At 35.2% G+C, this 8,618-nt stretch overlaps 1 pseudogene; it reads left to right on the forward strand.

The window, feature by feature from the left end:
- Nucleotides 1-2,622: 2,622 nt before the first annotated feature.
- Nucleotides 2,623-7,647, forward strand: LOC107160205 (annotated as a pseudogene).
- The last annotated feature ends 971 nt before the right edge of the window (nucleotides 7,648-8,618 follow it).

Here is an 8,618-nt window from a genome sequence, read left to right on the forward strand (position 1 = left end):
GGTAGTTCTGTTTTTAGTTTTTGAGGAACCTTCAGAGTGGCTATACATTTCCCCCAACAGTGTGTAAGGGTTCCTTTTAGCAGCACCCTTACCAACATGTTCTTTTCTTTTTTATTTGTTCTTATTAGTTGTACATGAAAGAAGAATATTTTGATATATTATACACATATGGAGTATAGCTTCTCATTCTTCTGGTTGGACATGATGTAGAATTACATTGGTCCTGTAATCATATGTGCACACAGGAAAGTAATGTCCAGTTCATTCTACTATCTTTCCTATTCCCATTCCTCCTCCCCTTCATTCATTGCCCTCTGTCCAATCCAAAATACTTCTATTCTTCCCTACTCCTTCCCTTATTGTGAGTTAGCATCTGCATATGTGAGAACATTTGGCATTTGTTTTTTTTGGAACTGGCTTATTTCATTTAGCATGATAATCTCCAGCTTCATTCATTTACTAGCAAATGCCATGATTTTATTCTTCTTTATGGCTGGATAGTATTCCTTTGTGTATATGTAGCACATTTTTTAAATTAATTTATCTGTTGAATAATATTCATTATCTGTTTGGTTCTATAGTTATTGTGAGTTGTACTGTTAAAAACATTGATGTGGCTGCATCACTGTAGTTTTGATAATAGTCATTCTGATTGTGGTGAGATGCAATCTCACTGCAGTTTTGATGTGAATTTCTCTGATGCCTAAAGATACTGAGCATTTATTTACATTTTTATTGATCATTTGTAAATCTTCTTTTGAGAAGTGTCTGTTCAGCTCACTTACCCATGTATTGACTAGGTTGTTTGTTCTTTTGCTGTTATATTTTATTTTATTTTTATTAGATCTTTATGATTATACATAGTAATTGAATGGTGTTGTCTTTTTTGAGCTTTTATATATTCTGAATATTAATCCTCTGTTAGATAATAGCTGGCAAAGATTTTCTCCCATCCTTTTGACTGTCTTCCCTAAGTTGATTCATTTCCTTTAATGTGCAGAAGGCTTTTAATTTGATGTAATCCCATTTGTCAATTCTTGCCATTATCTCCTGAGTTCTTTTCAGGAAATCACTGCTTATACCAATATCTTGAAGCATTGACCATATATTTTTCTCTAATAATTTCAAAGTGTCACGTCTTATTTTAAGACCTTTGATCCATTTTGCATTGATTTCTGTACTGGAAAAAAGACAGGAATCTAGTTTTAAAATTTACAGGAAGAATTCCAGTTTTCCCAGAACCATTTGTTGAAGAGGATTCTTTCTCCAGCATGTTTTCAGTAACATTGATGTAAATTAGAAAATTGTAGATGCATGGGAGTATTTCTGGACCCTTGATTCTATTCTGTTGGTCTACATGACTATTCTTGTACCAATACCATGTTGTTTTTGTTTTAATAGTTTTATAATAAATTTTGTGATACTTCCATCATTATTCTTTATGCTCAGAATTGCTTTGGCAATTCAATCTTCCATATGGATGTTAGGATTGTGTTTTTAGTTCTATGGAGAATGTCACTGGTAATTTGAAGGGCCTTGCATTGCCTCTGTTCATGGCTTTTGGCAGTATGAGCTCAAGCAGAAAGTCACCAAAATGTAGGACCATACTTCATGTGTTAGTCATCTTTTCATCACTTTGACCAAAATACCTGACAAGAACAGCATAGAGAGGAACAAAAACTTATTTGGGGCTCACCATTTCAGAGATATAGTACATGGTTGGCCAATTTGATTGCTCTGTCCCTGATATGGGGTAGACCATTGTAGCAGAAAGACCAGGCAAAGAAAGATTCTTAGCTCCAGCAGCCAGGAAACAGAGAGAGGGAGAGAGGCAAAGGTTAGAGGGGTGTGCACTAGGAGCCAAGGAGAAGATGTGATCCCCAAGTGCAGGCCCCAGTGATCTATGTGTTCCAGCCAAGGCCTATCTGCCTAAGTTACCTCCCAGTAGCCACTCATATTATAAAACCATCATATAAATTAACCCACTGATGAGGTTAGAGCACTCATAAACTAATCATAGCAGCTCTGAATATTCCTGCATTGCATAACATATGAACTTTTGTGGGGTATCTTGCATCCAAAACGTAACACTTCACTGAATTAATTTTACTTGGAATGATTTTCATGACCTCTGTCAATCAAGATTTAGTACTAAACAAACCAAAAATTTCCTCTTACCATCTCTCCTAGAAAAATCAAACACTTCAATCAGTACTCAAACTACCTATTCTGTAAAAAAAATCATAAAACATGTAACAGCATTATTCTGTCTTTTTTTTCCTCAGAGAATTTGGAGATCAATGTTCAAAGTTGACTGCAGTTTATTTTCCATGACAAGAATTTTCATAAAGTACATTAACAGATTTAATTGCAGAAAGCAGATCAATAAAAATATTTCTATCATTGATTTAAAGAAATCAGTCACCTAAATAACCTAATGACTAGGGGATATTAGTTCCATGGACTTGCCACAGAAGTGAAGAGGGGACCATTAAAGAGAAATTGAGGTCAGGATCAACACCCTTTTCTGTGTCACAGTGAAAGAGGATAGAACACTTTGTTCTTTGAACTTATCCAGATAAGTTCACTTTGCCTTTAGTTGGGGAGAGTCATAGAGACACCATGGCCTTTCAGGATCTCCTGGATGAAGTTGGTGGTCTGGGAAGGTTCCAGATAATTCAGATAGCTTTTCTTCTTATCTACAATGCCATGGCACAGACTCATATTATATTGGAAAATTTCACTGCAGTCATCCTTGGTCATTGCTGCTGGGTCTACCTCCTTGACAATGATGCTGTCTCTAACAAGGACACTGGGACCCTCAGCCAAGAAGCCCTCCTGAGGATCTCCATCCCACTAGACTCAAACCTGAGGCCAGAGAAATGTCATCGCTTCATCCACCCACAATGGCAGCTCCTTCATATGAATGGAACCTTCTCAAACATGAGTGAAGTGACTGGGTATATGACCAGAGCTCATTCCTCTCCACCACCGTGACTGAGGTAACAGGCTTAATTTTCCACTTGTGAGTGCTTGACATGTAGAAACAAAGAAAATAATGAACGTGTTTTGAGATTTTAATTGCTGTGTGGATGCTGGTTCTTCTTTTTTCCCCCCAGAAGCTATTGGTTCTTTATGCAATATGGGACACATACATAGTGTAATGATAAATAAAAAAATAGGAATCCAATATCATGGCACTTTTATTCTCGTGATGATTACAGTTTAAGCAAGTAAATCATGTGTCTTGTTAAAAATGTCGTGTTAGTCAGTAATTCCCTGCCATGATTGCCAATTAGAGGCATCTGGTAGGTTGATCAAAACCTACATACCAAGAATGAACTCCTAGAGTAATCATGTGGGAAAGTGTGCAGTGGTATTCAAGATTCAGTAAATTCTTCAAGGTCCTTGAATGATGGTGCCAAATTTGAGAACTTTTCAGCATGTGTGAAAAGTGATCATTAATGTAATCCACAGGTGTAAGGTAGTCTTCCTAGATAAACATTTGTTTAAACTGAGGATTGTATGGTAGAATTCAAATATTTTTGAAAAGGGAAGTTGTAGAAGAAGATAGGGGCCTATTATAATGAAAACTGCAGGTCTGTGAAGGTGTTTTGTTATGCTGGTTTCCTTGTCTTCCAGTGGGACCTAGTATGTGAATCTCAGTCACTGAATTCAGTGTCTAAATTCTTCTTCATGGGTGGAATGTTAATTGGAAACATTGTATGTGGCTATTTGTCATACAAGTGAGTGTCTCTGGTTCACAGCTCTTTCCTCCCAGTGGGTACTCTTATTAGCTTATGAATTATTCATCCATTATAAAACACTTATTGCAAACTACACTGTCCTGGGAATACCTTTGTTCCTAGGGATCTACAAACACAAATGCAAAATTTAATTCAGTGTGGTGAGACCTAATTTTAAAAGTTTGAGTCTTGTGTGCAGGACATCACCATAAGATGTGGAAGTGTTTTGCCAAAGGGTATGGAAAGAAGATGCAACATCATGGGGTTTGAATGTCACAAAGAGTGACAAAGTGTTTCTCTGGGGACACAGATGAAGATGTGTCACCACATCAGGTCCAGCCTGCTAGAATATGCTGCTATGGAAAAGAACACTGTCAGTATTGCCCAAGGGCATTGTGTTCAGTCCCTCCTGGATACTGCACCAAATCCTTTTGGTGCCAAGAGAATGCTCGTTGTGCTTGTGTGGACAATGCAGTATGGCTTGACTGTCCCATTCCTCCTGCAGAGTCTACAGCAACATGTCATTTGTGGTGTGTGGGAGGTCTTGCCTGTCACCTTCAATTTTGCTTTTGCCAGAACAACTTTTTAAGGATGACTTTCAACCATGTAGGGTAATTAATTTAATGACAATTAGTGTTGCAATTTGTGGTACAACAATTTTGATCCCGTGCCTTTACATGTGCTTTGAAATGATAGACAATGATTGCCCTCATACTTTATTGCCAATTAACTTAGTTTTTGAGGATATGAAGTAGTCTCTTTTAACTTTAATTGCCTTGTACTAATAACTAGTATGAAGAATTTCTTTTTTAAAGTAATTATAAATAGTTCTTAAATATGAAGACTATACTTGGCATTTCAGTAGTCCCTCTATCTTTATCATATCCTTTATCATATCTATCATATCATATCATATCATATCTATAACCATAGACATCTTTTATTTTTAATCCAATGAATAAAATTTGACTTAGGTCCATTTCTAAGTATGTACAATAAATAAGGTTGCAATATTCAAAATAAAATGTTTTCAACAGTGGCACCTTATTGAGTATAAGCAAGTACTTCTGTGACTAGATTCATTTCTTATGAACCTCAAGCATCCTTTGTCTATATTTTGCCTAATTTTTTATTCCTTGCTTATGTTAATAAATCCTATTAAAATAGAACTTCAATTTATTTATGTACTGATTTTATGAACTGCTATGCTGATAAATTCATAAATGAAGAACAATTTTATAAATAAAGAACAAGTTCATGAATAAAGAATACTAGGGATTATCATTTGAGGAGCTAAAAAATAAAATAAATAAAAGTAGATTGAAAACAATCATTTTGTGCAAAGAACTTTCAGAGTACCACACATTTTACCCACATATGCACTATGGGAGTATCAGAAGGAGAACAGAGAGATTAATGGGCTGAGAAATCATTTGAAAAAGTTTTGCAATATACAAATATTAGTAGTTCTAGAAGATTTGTTTTAGATACTTATTTTCTTTTATTTCACAACCATATCATCTGCAATTAAGGATAGTTTAACTTCTTGTTTTTGCTTCTTCTGCCTTTGGCTATGTTCTCCACAGTACTAGGATCTACCTTTCAATGATAAATGAAACAAGTGAGAACTGACATCCTGATTTTCTTGATGATTTTCAGTGAATGTACTGTGCTTTTCAGTCCTGTGTATGCCATTAACTATATAGAGTTCTGATAGATTCCCTTAATAAGTTTCAGGAAGTTCCCTTTCATTTCTAGTTTTCTGAGTGCTTTGCTTATGAAAGATTTTGAATTTGATATCTGATCTCTGGAGAATAATGTGTCTTAATTGATTCTGAAGGTCTAGCAAAATACCTGATACTGGGTAATTTATAAATAGTAGAATTGTGTTTCTCACAGATCTGGAGACTGGAAAGTCCAAGGTCAGGGTATCAGCTTATTGGATAACTGGTAGGGTCTTGCTGTCTGCTGTCTTCACACAGCAGAGGAAGACTAAACTGTATTCTTATATTGTGGAAGGGTCAATATCTCATTCAAATGGAAAGAATATATAAGAATATTCTCTAAGGAAGCTGAGACATCAGAATTATTAGAAAATTAGTCACATAAATAAATAGTTTACATGTGCTCAAAAAATATAAGAGATCATGAAAATAGAGATGAAGAAAATTAGTAAAAAATGTATGGTAAGTGAGACTATCAATAATAAGATAGGAATTGTAAAGCAGAAACCAAACAGAAATCTGCAAGAGAAAAGTATAATAGCTGAATAAAAATGAATCCATGAACTTAAATGAGAATCAGTAGGAATCATCAAGTCTGATGAGCCAAAAAATAAAATTAAAAAATAGTTAAAAAAACTAGATTGAAGGAAGATGCTAGCATGCAAAGGATGTATGGAGCACCACGCAGTGTACCTACATATGCACTATGGGAGTCTCAGAAGGAGAAAAGAGAGAGTAGTGGGCTCAGACATTATTTGAAGAAATCTCACAATATACAAATCCAATTGTCCCAATAAAATCTAAGCAGGTAAACTCAAAGGCCATCACTATGATATATTACAATAAAAATGTTAAATTCAAAGAGTGAACTCGAATGAAGCAAGAAAGAAGAGCATTCTCACATACAATGGCTCCTCAATAGAATATTAGATGACTTTTTTTTCTTCAGAAAACATGGAAGCATCCTAGCCTCCTCTTCTCAATAAGAGTCATTCTACTGTGTTAGCTATGCATCTGTAAATTCATGTTTTACAAAATGAGACAGTTGGGTTTGTGTATCTAAATTTACATATAATTCAAATGTGCTGTCTCTTTCTCTCCTTTTGTGTACTTAGCATTATGTTTCTGAGATACACACACATTCCTATTAGTACTTTTAGTTCACACTTCTAATTGTCACATAATGCTCTACAATGGAGATCCATAATAGTGTTCCTGAGCTGCTTTTTGGTAATGGACAACCAGATTACCACCCAATGCTCGCTGTCCCAAAACTAAGGAAATGGTCAATTTTTATGTGTTTTTCCTGTGAGAAAGTACATGTTATATTTTTACATATCTGTGTTGTTGCCCAAGGCCCAAAATCCAAACTCAGCAGATAGAGACTCTTACCCCAACCCATCAACAACTTTGATGTACCACTTCACAGATGTTCCTATTATATCATGTTAACCATAATCTAGGCAGTTCTAGAATCCCAAGGGCTGATTTTAACACTTTATGCATGATATTGACTTTCCACTATGCTAGTGTATGGTACAGTGCAAGAGATCTTTATGTTTATTAATATTTCTAACACTGTAACACATCTTATATAGCTTGAATTGGTGCCAAACTACTGGTAAAAATTGAAGAAGAAGTTTTGTTCATACAATATCTATTTACAAAGAAGGAGAGTTGATTTGAGGATATCAGCTGTTAGTTCTTTATGGATATTTCATAGGTGTGAAGTGTTTTCTTTGTGCTAATTTTTACCACAGTTGTTATTGTTCCCACAATCTCATCTTTCCCTTTTCCATAGGTTTGGGAGGAGGTTACTTCTCCAGCTGGCTGTCACTGACACCTGTGCTGGCTTTGCTCCCACTTTCCAGGTTTAGTGCTCACTTGGTCTCCTGGCTGGCAGGTCCACCATGGCCATCCTGACAAATGCCATTCTTCTCAGTAAGTCAGCACTGACTCTTGGACATTTATTGAGCTTTGACTTTGACCTTGATATTCTACCTTTGCTTGAAGTAATTATTCAGTGATGTTTTCTCTCAGTTGCAGAATGGACAAGTCCCAAATATCAAACCATGAGAACAACAATGACAGTCTGTGCTGCTACTTTTGGAAACATTATGTTGGGAAGCCTGGCTTTTGCTATTCTCATACTCTCCAGCTGGTCATGTCTATATTGATGTTCTTCATATTTATTTCCTCAAGGTATGAGCTCCTTTTGCTCTTTCTCTTACTGGATTGTGGGATGGGATATGGCATCAGGACATAAAAAATTATTTTGTCTTGATTCTACACCTGAGGATATGCTCTCAGAACAGGTGTCCATGTGTGATTTGAGAAGCAGGGTAAGTAGGACTGTCAGATGAAATTGAGAACACTGAATAATCTTTCTTTTTTTAGCAGCTAGGAGAGTTAATTGGAGAAACATATGCTTAGAAGGTGCAGCGTGGACAGAACAAAAGCTTCAGCCCTGGTATCTGAGGGAGTCTTGGTTAATATGCTTTTCTAAGTTGTTTGTCTATGTGTAATTTGAACAGCAGGGAAAGTAGAACTGTCAGGTGAAATTTAGGACATTGAATAATCTTTCAATTTACAATAACTAATAAATATTTTTGGAAAATTATATCCCAAGTATTGCAAGAGATATATGAAAATTACTCACTGTTTATGTGAATTTCTCTTTAACTGTTTTATACTGTATTTACTAATTAGGTAAAATATAAAATATCCCATTATATTAATATCATAGATATACAACAATAATTTTTAAAAATTTTTTATTTGTTTTAATTAGTTATACATGAGAGTAGAATGCATTTATGCACTTTTGGTATATTATACATAGATAGGTTATAATTTATCATTTTTCTGATTGTACATATTGTATAATCACATTGGTCATGCAGTCATACATATATGTAAGTTAATAATGTATATTTTATTCTAGTATTCTTCCTATCTCTGTATCCCTTCCCCTTCCTTCACTCCCCTCTACCAAATTTAAGGTAACTTTATTCTTCTCTAATGTCTCCTACCTTATTGTTAATTAGCATCTGCATATCAGAGAAAACATTTGGCCTTTGGTTTTTGAGGATTGGCTTATTTTGCTTAGCATGATATTCTCCAATTCTATCCATTTACCAGAAAATGC

Source organism: Marmota marmota, unplaced genomic scaffold, assembly GCF_001458135.2.
Source record: "Marmota marmota marmota unplaced genomic scaffold, marMar, whole genome shotgun sequence".
Classification (NCBI taxonomy): domain Eukaryota; kingdom Metazoa; phylum Chordata; class Mammalia; order Rodentia; family Sciuridae; genus Marmota; species Marmota marmota.